Consider the following 15544-nt stretch of genomic DNA (forward strand, 5'->3'; position numbering starts at 1 on the left):
CTAAGAAGCAACCACCACTGTGAGGTCTCTCACTCTACCTTAACCTGTAGTAGAACCTCATACCATTAAATCATGGAGTCCTCACACTTTTGAATTCACTTAACATTGTTTTTGAGATTCAGCCGTGTCATTGTGTGTTAGATGTATGGAATTTGATGCGATAGTTTCTGTTTTTGTAAACTAGAAATTCCTAATTGAACAGACTCACTTTTACTTAATATGCAGAAATTGTCCTAAACTACAAAGATTTTGAGAGTTGATCCTGAGCTTGCAGGTTAACAAGTTAGCCTGCTTTAGTTACATCGATGCTGCCTAACGACAGGAGACTTCTGGGTCAGAGGTAAAGGACTTTATTACTTAGGGCACAGCAGGCAGCATGAGCTTTTCATTTTCATTGTCCCCAAATACTAGGGGCAGTGTTTAATTGGCCCAAGTGGATGCTTGCCCACAGTGGGTTTGTTTCACAGCTGAGGCACTCTGAGCTTAGGCAATCCCCACGTTTTAAGGAGTTTCTGCAAAGCTGTCCAACTTTTGCCCGGCAGGGAGGCATTATCTTGAGGGAGGCACTATCTTGGTCAGGAAATGAATTTGTCCTCTAATTTGGAAGGAGGCTCTATCCCTAGATTCCAAGGTTTCAATATCCTTGCAGAGAGAGTCTGAGACAAAAGCAGTTACAGGGCATGCAGAAATCCCATGGATAAGTCTTCACTTAAATCTGTTTCTGTAAAATAACCCTTTCTTCCCTTTCTATTTTTCTCATGATTGACATTCTTATTGTTCCAAAGATGAACTTAATCTATAGAGAAAATATCTGTTATTTGGAAATTAAAAATGATCCTGAAGTTTTGAGAAGATAGACAATATACAGTTTTATACGATAAACTTAACAGCTACTGGGAGATGTTTAACACATTCTGTAAAGATTTGTTTTTTAGACCATACGTATTTAAGCTAAATGTACAGAGAATACTAGAAATGAGAAAGAGTCCAGAACAACTGAAGACTAACCGGAGCACTGTAAATCCTCTGGGATGTAAGGGGAAGAAAGAAAAATCTTTCTGAGAAGTGTGACCTGAGTGGACTCTTGAATGCATGTTTCAGTTGACAAGAGAGATAAGTACATTTTTGGCAAGGAAGTAAAGTGAGTGAAAGTCAAAGGCCTTGTGAAAGGTACATGCTTGGGGATTTGTGAGAATGTTAGTGGAGTCATATTTTGAAGGATTAGGGGAATCAAAACTTGAAGTCCAAAAGCAGGGCAGATGAGCTAGACTAGAGGTGGTAAAAATGAACTAGAGAACATTTCCAAAATGGGAGTGAAATGTTTGAGAACTGCTCTACTACTGCAACTGGAAAGTGTAACTGGTGTAACTGATTGTGGGAGGTGCAGTACTGGGAGGTTGGAGAGATTTCCTAATGAGAACTCAATCAAGTGAAAATGTCCTTTCGTTAGCTGGAGATGGAAAACAGGGACTGGGGTGAAAGGATGGCTTTTCTGAGTGTGGCAGAATACCGGCAGGCAAAAAATCGCCCAGCAGTTGGGAAGGGATAAGCTAAAGGCACGTGGAGAAATCATGCAGCCGGAAGGGACCTGCTTCCTCTGAGTTTTGAAGGATGGCTGACATAAAAGGTGTAAATGTAAATGAAAGGTGTACATTGTGGAGGCTTATGGGAAGGGTGGCTACAATCTACTACTCGAAGTTATAGATGATTTGTTGAGAATGTGACAGGAAATGCGGCTCTACTAGTATACTGTTGATAGTTACATCTAACTGATAGATGAGCATATATATTACTATTACATTATTTACAGAAAGTTTTAAACATCTCCCAGTAGCTGTTAATTTCAATGTACAGCATTGAATATTGTCTACTCAAAACCCCAGGATCATTTTTTAATTTCCAAATTGTATATATAATATATGTAATATATGTATAATTTGAGGCCACTTCATAGTTCAAATTATGTTGTTCTAATGGTTTCTAAATAAGGGGAGAATCGTGTTTAATACTTGCTTTAAGATAGAGTACTAAACATCTTTGTGGTACATAGGTACTTGTAGCAGCAATTTATTTCTCGGCAAGATGATGTTTTCTTGTGAAATTCCACAACTGGGAAGGGCTAAAAAATGTCACAAGCTATTTAGATCTTTAACAACTTAGACCACATTTTTTTCTATAGCAATCCTATTATGCTGTTCTGGCTCTAGTTGGGACATATGTTTTAGTAACTGTTGATGACCATGATCAAGGATTAGTGGAGAGTTTCATTAAGGAATAGTTTGCTAAAAACTACAACTTTTGGGACTGGATTTTGATTTCAACTTCTTTCTGCTATAAAATATAAATTATTTTTTAGGTGGTCAATATCTGTCTCTTGGATGTCTTAATGTTTAAGGAGGCCACAAAATTTATTTATAAAAATAATTTTTGTTAAAACAAAAACACATTAAATTATTAATGCCTGTTCAAACTTTACAAAATGTAACTAATAATGCCTTACAAGCAGTAGTTTCATTTCTTCAATTTAAAGCTAGGATTCTTATTAGACATCTCAGTTTATAAGACTGATATTTGTAGGGCCACAAGCATAATTCATACAAAAAGAAGAAGGGGTTCATTTTAGGTGGTGACAACAGTAGTAGACACACTGTGTTGGGAGCAAATTGGAAGCGTAAACCTGAATTCTGTCATTTCAGTGGGTGAGAAAGCAATTTAATCAAACACTTTGCAAATTAGAGTAAAGGCAATAGACAGCTGTACAATAGGAAAGGCCTGAATACTGCAGAGTTAAGTAGAGGGTCTGAATGTGTTGCATTAGCATAGCTTTGAATAAAAAATTAAAATGTACACCCTTTGCATAGAAAGACTCCACTTCAGAATCACAATCCAAGCTGTGTCATATGGATTGGCATAGATATGTATACTTTTAAACCCAGTCTCTCTGGTGCCCACTAACATGTATTTGTGAGAGCCTTGAGAAAAGGAAATTAGGGTCCTTCAACTCTGTGAATCATAATCTTTCTCTCTTTTTATTATCTAAAGCAGAAGGAGCTATTATCTCTATAATCATGGTAACAGCTTTTGCCTATGCTCTTTCTTTCACCGTTACAGTTTAAGTGTAAGACAGATCTTTGAGTCTTTCTTTCTTGTATCCTTTTAAATTTATAATTAGTAGAAATACTTTTAAGTATTAGTGTATATTTTGTTAGGAGCTTTTCTTATCTCTCTCCACTTTAGACTTACAAGATAATTAAGGAAAATGTTAGAAGTTGGTACTGCTAATCAATATAGCAATATAGGTGAAAGGAACTTCAAAATTTACATAAAATTTTTAGATAATATACTTTTTTTTTCAGGTAGCAGACATAATATAGCAATTCCTAATTACTATATTACATTAGGGGAAAATGGGCATATTTTGAGCTGCTGAATAATAAAATACTGCTTTAACTAAATTGTGTTTTGAATTTTTCTAATTTGACAAGCAAACACTAAGCCTGTTGAATGTATTTACGGGTATGGATGTAGCTAGATATTTAGTTCATGGCTAAATCCTGGATGTTTGTGCACCTACAGATCTGTATGTCACTAGAATCTTTTACCCATGAGAGCCATCAAGAAGGGTTCATATTAACAGTAAATGTGAGAACAGAAATAGCCAGGAAGTAGAATCAATACAAAAATAATTAATAGATTACATATTTTGTGTTTTTAAACTTGGGATTTTGAAATGTAAAAACAGAACTGAATATTTCATATGCACATCAGTCCATTTCATAGCTTTTGTTGAGATGATTTACAATTAAATGCTGAGATTGGCAGCATAGGATGTAATGGCTGAACAAAATATTTTAAAAGTATATCTATCTCCTACATCAGGTTTACTTGTCAGATATCTTGATATGGTTTGAAGGATTGCTACAGTCTAACGAGCCTTTTAAACTTCTTACAGGCAAGTAGGCCATATAGAAGTCAGAGTTGTTACCTCCCAATATATGGTATATTTTAAGTTGCACTCTAGGTTCTTCCTTAGTTTTCAGTGTTTTGCTATCATGATTTTTCTGTATACTGACAGGTATTAGATAAAAATCAGAAAATAGGACATGGAGTAACAAATAGATATTGTCAATAGGGCTTTAGACTATTTAAAATTAACTGGGCGGGCCCTAGCTGGTTTGGCTCAGTGGATAGAGCATCGGCCTATGGACTGAAGGGTCCCGGGTTCGATTCCAGCCAAGAGCAAGTATCTTGCTTGCGGGCACATCCCCAGTAGGAGGTGTTCAGGAGGCAGCTGATCGATGTTCCTCTCTCATTGATGTTTCTAACTCTCTATCCTTCTCCCTTCCTCTCTGTGAAAAATCAATAAAAAATATTAAAAAAAATTAACTGGGAGGAAATGAAATACCCTTAAAACAACTTCAGTGGCTACTGTCTCCATACGGGTCATGGTAGGGTTTTCAGATGTCCAGTATCATTGATTCCCATTGTATGTGGTGAGACATACTTAATGAGAAGCGCCAGTAGTTTTTTACTTTATAAATCTAAGGAGTGCTTTGATTCTTCCATATTTCCTTATTAATCATCCGACTAAAGGAACAAAAAACAGGAAATCCCTGGCTATTTGATTTTAGATGCTGCCATGCACTATTATTTATTTACTAGGGGCCCAGTGCATGAATTCGTGTACCTTGAAAGGAACTGTGGGCTGCGAGGCTGTGGTGCGCACAGGGGTGGGTCTTGGCCCATCCTCTGCGCCTCCGCCCAGCCCCTCCTGCCACGACCCCCGGTCCCCTGTCTGCTGGCAGCCCTGCTTCCGCTGCTGCCGCTCCTACATACTGACTGTGCCAGTCCCACTCACACCCACTGACAGTGTGGAGTGATTGGGTCCAGCGCCAGCAGCGGGTGCAAGTGGGGCCAGCGCCATCAGCTGGTGAGAGTAGCGGCTGCTGCCCTAGTCATCCCTTAGGAGCAGGGGGAGGTGGAGAAGCCCTTAGGGGCATTCAGGGCCAGCAGCCGCAGCTTGCACCTGCTGACGGCGCCGAGTGATCAGGACTGGCGCCGGTTACTGGCAGCTGGTGTGAGCGGTGGCTCTGGTGCTGGCTGTGGGTGTGAGCGGGGCCAGTGCTGACAGCAGGTGTGAGAGGCGACTGCTGGCCCCGATCACCCCTCAGGAGCAGGGGGAGATGGAGAAGCCCTGAGGGGCGATGGGGGCCAGCAGCTGCCGCTCGCACCTGCTGATGGCGTTGAGCAATCAGGGCTGGTGCCGGGCGCTGGCAGTGGGTGTGAGTGGGGCCAGCACCAGCAGCAGGTGTGAGCGCTGGGCGGGACTGCAGTGCACAGAAGCAAAGAATTTTCGGTAACCACCAGAGGCGCGCCTTGGTCTGGTGCCCCTGCTTACCTGCTCCAACATCCCTCTGCAGGCAATGCCCGCCATGTTCTGCGCTCTGTGGCCTGCTGCTGATACCCACCGTGTTCTGCACACACCCCCTGGTGGTCAGTGCACGTTATAGTGACAGGTTGTTAGGTTGTTCTGCCGTTTGGTCTATTTGCATATTATCCTTTTATTAAGTAGGATTTTGTTTGTTTCTGGTTTTCCTTTAGATCAAGCATGTCAAATTCAAAGGCTAATATGAGCCAAATAAACAAGGTTTAAGTTTATGTAGGCTGCAAAAAAAACAAAAGCTTCAATTTTCATAGAAACGTAGGTTTATTGTGATAGAGACATGTTGAATATAAAGGGCTGAAATAAATGAGTAATTGTTAACATAAAATAATAGAACATTTTAATAAAAATTAATATTTTTCTTGAACATTAACTTACCACACATTGAATAACTGAACAAATTAATAAGTGTAATGCAAATAAACCTATGTTTCTTGTTCTCCGAGAGTGAAATATTTCCTGTTGCACACACCAAAGTCCAAGACTAATGACGTGGCAATCAGCTGTTAAAATATTTGCTGCTGGTATTAGTGGAGAGAAATTGTGCGCCTGTGCATAAGGCTCTTAAGGGAAATGAACGCAACGCAATCATAGTAATCAGTCATTAGCAAACATTGTGGTTCATTATTAATAATTATGTATAATAGGATATTGTAAAAAGTTACAAAATTTTTATGAAAACATTTCTTACATGCTGTTATATTGGCTGGGCTGCAAAAATATTCATTGTGGGCTGCATGCAGCCTGTGGGCCGACAGTTTGACATGCTTGCTTTAGGTACCTGGTAAAGAGGGAGGAGATAACAGTTTTGATTAGAAGACTGTTAAAATTAATCACCTGTGATCACTTTTGACCTGACCTTCAATTTGATCAGAAGTGATAGTTTAATAAAACAAACAAAATAGGTAGACTTGTAGTGCATATCTTCAGGGATAATATTTTACTAATTTCTTCTGATTACTATTATAGGGGATAGTAATAGAGAATGATCTTTCATTTTTCTGGTTATGGTGCTATAGGGCCAACAAAGAGAGTATGGAGGGCTTTCTGGAAGGAATCAAACCCTGACTGAGTTATGTTTGATAATATCCTCATGTTTAATACACTCTAATGAGTAATTGTCTCTGCCTACTAGTTGTAACTTTTCTCTTTATTTCTCAAGAAATACCATTAGAAAAATTTAACAAAGACATTATTTTAAGAATAGCCTTGAATAATTTTAATTATATAAAAAGTTAATCATTGACAAACACTGGTACTTAATTTTTTTTTTAATTGATTTGAGAGGGAGAGAAGAAAGAGAGAGAGAGAACCTTGATTGATTGCCTCCTGTAAAATCCCTGACTGGGCATCGAACCCACAACCTGGGCATATGCTCTGACTTATAATCGAACCAATGACCCTTCAGTGCACGGGATGGTGCTCACCCAACTGAGCCACACCACCCAGGGCAACATTGGTACTTTAATAGCAACAAATTTCTTGAGTGATATTTTGCATAGAAAGACTTGCATATGAGCGATGGGACACTATGATTGAGAATTAATATTTTAGATTTTAGCCTTTGAGGGTTGGTCTCCCTTTTAAGAAAGCTATTAAAATTTTTCTGTATCCTTTAAAAAGTGTGAAATATGTTATCGTGGTTTTGATTTGCATTTCTCTAATGACTGACAATATTGAGTATCATTTCTTACTCACTATTTTTACTAGTATATCTTCTTTGGAGAAATATTTATTCAAATCATTTGCCCATTTTTTGTTATTGTCATTCTCCTTCTAATTCTTAGTTGTAGGGTTAGATTGTTTATTTTAGATTTTTCTTGTTTCTTGAGGTAGGCCTGTAATGCTATGAACATCCCTCTCAGGACTGCTTTTGCTGTGTCCCATAGATTTTGGGTTGTTACGTGTTCATTTTTGTTTTTTTTCTAGTAAGTTTTTGATTTTGGCCTTGATCTCATTGGAACTAAATTCATTGTTTGGTAACAAGCTATTGATTGGGTTATTTATCTTTTCATTTTTGAGTAGTAAGAGTTTCTTTTATATTCTAGACACAAGTCTTTTATCAAGTATATGGTTTACAAATATTTTAGTCTGTTCTGTGGGTTGTTGTTTTCACTTTCTTGATGGTGTTGTTTGAAGCACAAAGTTTTAAATTTTGATGAAGTCCAATTTATTTTTTTCTTTTGTCATTTGTTTATTTGCTTTCATGTCTAAGAAACCATTTCTATTTTAACATAATGAAGATTTTGTTCTAAGTTTTCTCCTAAACCAATGGTTCTCAACCTTCCTAATGCCGCGACCCTTTAATATAGTTCCTCATGTTGTGGTGACCCCCAATTTCATTGTTACAAATTGAACATAAGTAAAGCATAGTGATTAATCACAAAAACAATATGTAATTATATATGTGTTTTCCGATGGTCTTAGGCGACCCCTGTGAAAGGGTCATTCGACCCCCCCAAAAGGGTTTGCGACCCATAGGTTGAGAACCACTGTAAACGTTTTAGCCCTTATATTTAGGTCTGCGAGCCAGCGCTCTGTCCACTGAGCCAAACAGTCTAGAGCCTTGATCTTTTATGTCTTTCTCCATATTATAGAATAATCTTCTGAAATATGTTCAAGCCAGATGATTTTTATCTTCTTTGGTTTGTGCTGGTCAAGATGTCCCCAGTCCTGTTGATCTAGAGGGGCTAGTTTTGTGTAACCCCTGTCTAAAGGCCACTCAGTGTCTCTCTGTTCTGTGTTCTTATTGTCGTTCTTTGACAATTACTGTTAGGTAGCTGTATATTTAAAAAATAATTTCTTTTCTTTTTTTTACTGATAAAGACAGCAGTATAAGTTTGAGAACTTTGGAGTTAGATAAAGATTGGAATCCTAGCTGTAATTTTTCTGTACCTCAAGTTGTTTTGTTTGTTAGCTTGTTCTGTTTTTGGTGGAAGAAGGGGAATACCTCCTTTATATATTTGTACTGACTAAAAGAGAATATGTAAGTAAAGTACCTAAAAATACCTAGCACATAGACATTTATTTTTTAGTTCCTTCCTCCCTATTTCCTTGTCAGATACAATGTTAGTTTCTTTCTTACATATTCCTCTGCGTGACCTATGATACAATTCTTATTTTTTATTAATTAATATAATATTTTTAAGCACTTAACTACAGCTAATGCTTTGTGGTACATACATACATTTTTAAAAGTATCCAAGTAAAGCTTGAAGGAAGGCTTATTAGAAGCCATGTTCTCTGTAAGCCTCCTTTTGTACTTTATGGGCCAAACTAGTCCTTTACTTGTAAGCCTTCAGGGCCTAAAGGAGCCTGGAATATTTTGTACTTTGCCCAGAGTGGGATTGGCTGCATACAGACAGTTTTGAAGCCCTTATACATTCTAGAGCTAAATTACATTGTCAGATATCTGTGCTAGCATATTACAAATTAGTTTCTCCCTTATATCTTGTAGAGTTGTCTTAATCATCTATATATACTTAAATGAGTATTATAAAATATTTTATAGTTTTTCTAATATGTAAATTTTACTTCATTTTTATTATCTTCCTTAATTGTTTACATATAGCAATAATTACCTAAAAAAACTTTGAGGTAAATTCTAAGGGTTGTTCCTCTGATGTTTTTTGACCTAGTTATAAATGAACATTTTAAAGCAAGCTTTTCCTATCATTGTTCTTCTATCTAAGAGATTCTCTGCCTAACTGTTCTTTTACTTCTTTGCATTTAAAAATCTCATTTACAGCTTTGAGCTTTTTATTTTGCTACTGGGCTTTTATTTCTTTTTACTATTTCAACTCCTCTTCCCATCCCCATTGTTTATTTAATTCTTAGTTTTGCTATTGTCCATGCTGCTTATACCCTGAACACTATAAATAGACTATCCTGTCAATTTTGTATTATTCATGAAAACTTTAGCTCTTCCTTTGTTCCTACCTTCCTACTTTAGGCTCCGTTATTCATTTATTTTCTTTAGAAAAAAATAACCTAGATATTTACAGTAAAGTCTAGCTTGAATTTGCCTTTTTCGAGGGCCTTATAGGAAATGCTCTGCTTCATAAATGAGAATCCTGGCTTGGGTGGGAGAGATTGGACCCAATGAGCACTCATCTTATTTCAGGATTCAGGTGCCTGGTGCCCGTTTCTAATACTTGGCACCACTGGGCTTATGATGGTACTTATTTCGTGGGAGTGATAATGAATAACAGACTTCTCTTTTTCTTGGTAAAACCATTGGAAAACACAAAATCTAAATTTTCTGAGAAAATATCATTTATAGAACCTAGGAAGTGAAGATGACTTGATTGAAAACGTCAATAAACTATATAATTGACTTCCTATTGAAAATATGGTACCAGGAACAATGAAGTTTCATTAAAGTTACTTTATACTTTCTCTGATATTAGTTACTTTATTTAGTTAGAATTATGTAGTAGTCGGATTTCTTCCCTGGGGAGGTGGTGGGTAAGGAAAATATATCTTGAAGAGCATTGTAGACTCTAGGCAATTGTATCTGACACTCAAAAGAGAGGCCTGGGTTGCATAAAGGTACGCTGGCATCATTAGTATATAGTATATAGTATATAGTATATAGTATATAGTATATAGTATATAGTATATAGTATATAGTATATAGTATATAGTATATGGTATATGGTATATAGTGTATAGATAATAAATAAAAACTTAGGAATGAACGAAGGTACAGAGGAGACAAAGAGTGGAAGGAGAAGGCAGGGTTCTTACAGACTCCAATATTCAATGAAATAATAAGCTAGCCAGGCATTTTTATTCACAGCAGAATCCACTGACTAAAATTTCAATATCAATGTGAGAAATAGACTCTAGATACTGTAGCTTCAGAATTAATAGAGTTTTTCATTTCAGTCAAATTTGAACTCAATAAAAAAAGAAGATACATTTAAAGAAAGAATATATGTTAGGGTACCCTGTTCTTTTTTAAATGTTTTTTTGGTTTTATGTGTATAGTTTTAAATATGTTTTTGATCTTTTTAAAGAGAAGGATTAAAAAAAAAACAGTGTGAAGGACTGCTACTGGTATTTTATAGGTTGAATTGAGGTTGGGTTTTCTTTAAGCTAAGGATTGTTTCTTGTATGGAAAAAATTCGCATGAATGTTTTTCATTACTGCAATTTAGAGAACAGAGTCCTAAAATAGAAGCTAAAGTTTAGACTTCAAAATGCAACTTCCCACATAAGCAGTCTTATCTTCTGAACTTCATGTCTTTAACTGACTGCACTTGGGTTTTATATGGTAAGATTTAATTTGATTTTTAAAAATAATATTTTTTTATTGATTTCAGAGATGAAGGGAGAGGGAGAGAGAGAGATAGAAACATCAATGATGAGAGGGAATCATTGATGGGATGCCTCCTACATGCCCCCTACTGGGGTTCGAGCCTGTACCCCAGGCATGTGCCCTGACCAGGAATTGAACTGTGACCTCCTGGTTTATAGATTGATGCTCAACCACTGAACCATGCCAGCTGGGCTACTTGGATTTTTAAAAATTGTTAAATCTTGCTTAGTCTTACATCATTATCACTAAAGAATTATAATTTGTGTCAAAGAGTTGACTTTCCAATCATTTATAAACTCCAAAGTCTTCTACCTTCAGCTAACATAGCTTATTATTTGTATCACACTATCTGCTAGTTCTGATTTGACCACAGGTGTGATACGTACACTTTGCTGGAATTAGGGGACAAGGAACACAGTTTGCTCCTGGCTCCTGCTGAGCACCTGCCCCTAGATTGGTCCTGCATCCAGTAGTGAAGATTAACTGAGACCACATATAGATGTGAATTTCATTTCCGGGGTGTAATTATGGTAGCAGATGCATTACTTTTTATCAGAGTAAGTGACCTTTTCTACCACTCTGACTTTTCAGTTCCTTTTGGGTACAGTTTGCTGAAATGATGTTAGGATTTATTTAGTTAAAAGTTTTCTTTATCTCTGCTCTGATACAATGCTCTGCCTTTCTAAACTCTGGTTTGTGTAAGTTTAGTTGTCTGAAATAAAATTTAGCCAATGTATGTTAATTGACATTCTCTTCTCTAAAATATTCTTTATACTGTAGAAGCAGCATAATTCACTAACAAGCCAGTCTTTTAAGGAAGTTGTTTCAACTTATTGAGAATTTAAGATTTGCATAAATTACCAATATGTCTTGAGTCACCTTAGAAAATTTTTGTTTAGCCCTTTATTGAAAAAGATCTCTCAAAGGGATTGATTTGATTTTGCAAAACAATTCCTTTCAGTAAATGTTTAGTGAGGCGAAAGAGCCTCACACATGTGCTTATTGATATACATAAAGTCTGACCTACAACTTTAAATTTTACTTTGATATTTATTCTCTTTCAATAAAATATATAAGGTATGGCTTTTTGTGCTGATAAGAAAATACTTCTGCCTGCTTTACCTCTTCTTCACAATGGGATGTAATCTCTTAAATGAACCACGATGCACTTATACTTAAAACATACCTTAATTTTGTAATTCAGCCATTTGTACTGATTAAATTGTAAGTTTCAATTAGATCCAAGACTCTGGCTAACTCATTATTGAATGTTCAATACGTAGAGGAGAGTCTTGCAGATAGTAGATGCTCAGTGGCTATTTAATAATTAAATTGATTGACTTATTGTTTTAATGTCTCTTCAATGTATAACCTGGAGAAGATTGGATACTGTAAGAGGAGGTGTAAATGATAGTAGCATCCTCTTTGTATTTTGAAATCATACCCAAGAAACAATATTATTGAAACAATTTTTTCCTAATTTGTATGTCCAAAGAAACTTCAGGTCTACTCTAGAACCATGTTAATAGCATGGGTCATATCAATAATATATATATATCAGTCATATCAAATTTAGACTCTTAGTGTTGGAAGGGTCCTGAAATGTCATCCATCCCAACTTCCCATCCAGCAATTGAATTCCCTTTGTAGCAGTGGTTTTCAGCCTTGTCACCTATTTGAATGAAGTGAGGAGCTTTAAAAATCCCAGTGCTCCAGCCTCTCAATCCTAGTGTATAAGAATCTTTGTGGATTGGATTTAGGCATCAGTATTTTTTTTAAAGCTAAAGGTGATTCCAGTGTGCAGTTAAGATTCAGAGTCAATATTCTACAAAATCACTAACAAATATTTTCCATTTTGATTGAAGTCTTCTGGAGATGAGCAGCTCACTATCAAATTTGTCTTGTGTTTATCCCATTTATTCAAATAATGACTTCCTATTTATATATATTTTCTTTATTTTATTATTTTTTTAACATCACCATTTATCCCCCCATATCCTCCTCCAGTCACCCCCACCCCCCAGCAGTCACCACACTATTGTCCTTGTCGATGAGTTCTTTCACTTTTTTCTTTTTTGCTCAATCCCTCTACTTTTCCCCAGCCCCACTTGACCCCCACATCTGTCAGCCTGCTCTCCATCTATGAGTCTGTCTCTTTTTTGCTTATTAATTAATTCATTAGATTCCACGTATGAGTGAAATCATATGACTGGATTATTTCACTTAGCATAATGTTCTCCAGGTCCATCCATATTGTCGCAAAGGGTAAAATTTCCTTCTTTTTTCTATAGCTGAATAGTACTCCACTGTGTAAATGTACTACAGCTTTTTAATCCACTCATCTAATCTTGGCTATTGTAAATAATGCTGCAATGAACATAAGAGTACATACATTCCTTTGAAATAGTGTTTCGGGTTTCTTTGGATAAATTCCCAGAAGTGGAATCAGTGAGTCATAAGGCATATCCATTTTTAAATTTATGAGGTAACTCCATACTGTTTTCCACAGTGGCTGCACCAGTCTGAATTCCCACCAACAGGGTACTCTTTTTTCCACATCTTTTCCAACAGTTATTTGTTGATTTATTGATGATAGTTGTTCTGACATGTGTGAGGTGAAATCTCGTTGTGGTTTTCATTTGCATTTCTCTACAGATTAGTGATGTTGAACATATTTTCATATGTCGATTGGCCATCTGTATTACCTCTTTGGAGAAGTGTCTATTGAAGTCCTTTACTCATTTTTTAATTGGATTGTTTGATTTTTTGGTTTTGAGTTTTGTAAGTTCTTTATAAATTTTGGATACTAAGTCTTTAACAGATATATTGGCAAATATGTTCTCCCATTTATTGGGTAGACTTTTCATTTTGTTGATAGTTTCATTTGCTGTGCCAAAAATTTTTAGTTTGATGAAGTCCCATTTGTTTATTTTTTTCTTCTGTTTCTTTTGCCTGAGGAAATCTATATATATAAAAGCCAAACGACTGGAACACCAGAATGACCGGAATGACCGGTCGCTATGATGCGCACTGTGGCTGGCCAACCAGCTTGATGGGGGCGGGGCTGACTGGCCAACCTCCTGCAACCCCCTCCCCCCAGCTGGCCCAGCCCCCAGTCAGCCCCCCTACCCCGATCAGTTAGGGCCTGCCGGACCCCAGCCATGCACAATTTGTGCACCGGGCCTCTAGTATATCATAAAAAGTATTGCTATGAGAAATTTCTGAGATTTTACTACCTGTGTTTTCTTCTAGGACTTTTATGATTTCGAGTCTCACATTTAAGCTTTCCATCCATTTTGAGTGTATTCTTGTGTACCATGTAAGAAGGTGATCTAGTTTCATTTTTTTGCACAATTTTTCCAACAGCATTTATTGAATAGACTGCCTTTACTCCACCTTATGTTCTTGCCTTCTTTGTCAAATATTGACTATAAAGGTGTGGGTTTATTTCTGGGCTCTCTATTCTGCTTTATTGATCTATATGTCTGTTTATATGCCAATACCATTCTATTTTGATTAGTATGGCCTTGTAGTACAGTTTGATATTAGGTAGCATGATTCCTTTAACTTTGTTCTTTCTCAAGATTGCTGTTGCTATTTGGGGTCTTTTGTGGTTCCATATACAGTTTTGGAATATTTCTTCTAGTTCTGTGAAATACACCATCAAATTGCGACTTCTATAAGAGTGTTTAAATTACATAACATAAATCAGGCTCACCAATTTAATACTCTACTGTTGATAAACAACACTAAAGAGATAGTGACATTTAAATTTGAATTATTTTCTTTGAAGTAGTATTGCAGCACTTTGGAATGACTTTCAAAAGGCTGATCATAATCATTACTTCAATCATTTTTAAATTTTACTTTAGCAGTAATCAAATTATTTGGTGTGACTCAGATGAACATTCTGCCCTGTTTTAGAGCATTATAATCATTTTATTTTTTTTGTACTTGGGGAAACAGAAGTGATGGGCAGATTATTTTTGTATTTACCTGCCTGTACCTTGCTGATTTAATAGACAATGTTTATAGTTGAAAGTTAGGCAGACCCTTTTGGAAATATGCTATCTTCTTAGGATGGTAATGTACCACATAGGAAACTTCAAATATACTGAGAGGGGAATGGCAAAGATTTAGTTTTGTAAGTCTCTGATTTTAGAGAAGAATTTTTAGCGAAAGCTGTGTGACCATTCAGAGAGAAACAGACACCTTGTATTCTTGCTTAGGAACTTATTTACCCTGAGACCGTTTACCTATATGTAAACTCATTTGAGCACTTTTGCATTTCCTTTAGGAGAATCTGTGTCCTAAAAGTCAATATATAATATCATTATTAAATATTCAAATAGTTCTGGAGTCAGACAAACATGGATTTGAGTATCATTCCCATCCTGTCTCACTGTGTTGCCTAGGGCAAAATATTATTTTATTTCAGCCTCACTCTCTCTATTTGTAAGATAATGACACATATCCTATAGAGATGTTATGAGGACTAATAGTAATGCATATAAAGTCTCACAATAGCCCTTAGGTTATTGGAAGTACTCATTAGCTAAACTTTTATACCACTTTATTGAGGTATGATTGACATATAAAGCTGTACGTATTTAATGTCTACAACTGAATGAGTTTGGGGATAAATATATATCTGTTATCACAACCATTAAGGCCATAGACATATCCATCACTTCCCAAAGTTTCCTGTAGCTATTATGATGATGTTGATAATGATGATGATTATTATTTATAAGAACACTTATAAAATCTACTGTTTTA

At 36.3% G+C, this 15544-nt stretch overlaps 1 protein-coding gene across 1 annotated transcript in view; it reads left to right on the plus strand.

The window, feature by feature from the left end:
• FGF14 (fibroblast growth factor 14) overlaps positions 1-15544 on the plus strand; it is a 564506-nt gene that overhangs the window by 14173 nt on the left and 534789 nt on the right. The window lies entirely within an intron of this gene.

This window comes from Myotis myotis, unplaced genomic scaffold, assembly GCF_014108235.1.
Source record: "Myotis myotis isolate mMyoMyo1 unplaced genomic scaffold, mMyoMyo1.p scaffold_m19_p_3, whole genome shotgun sequence".
NCBI lineage: Eukaryota > Metazoa > Chordata > Mammalia > Chiroptera > Vespertilionidae > Myotis > Myotis myotis.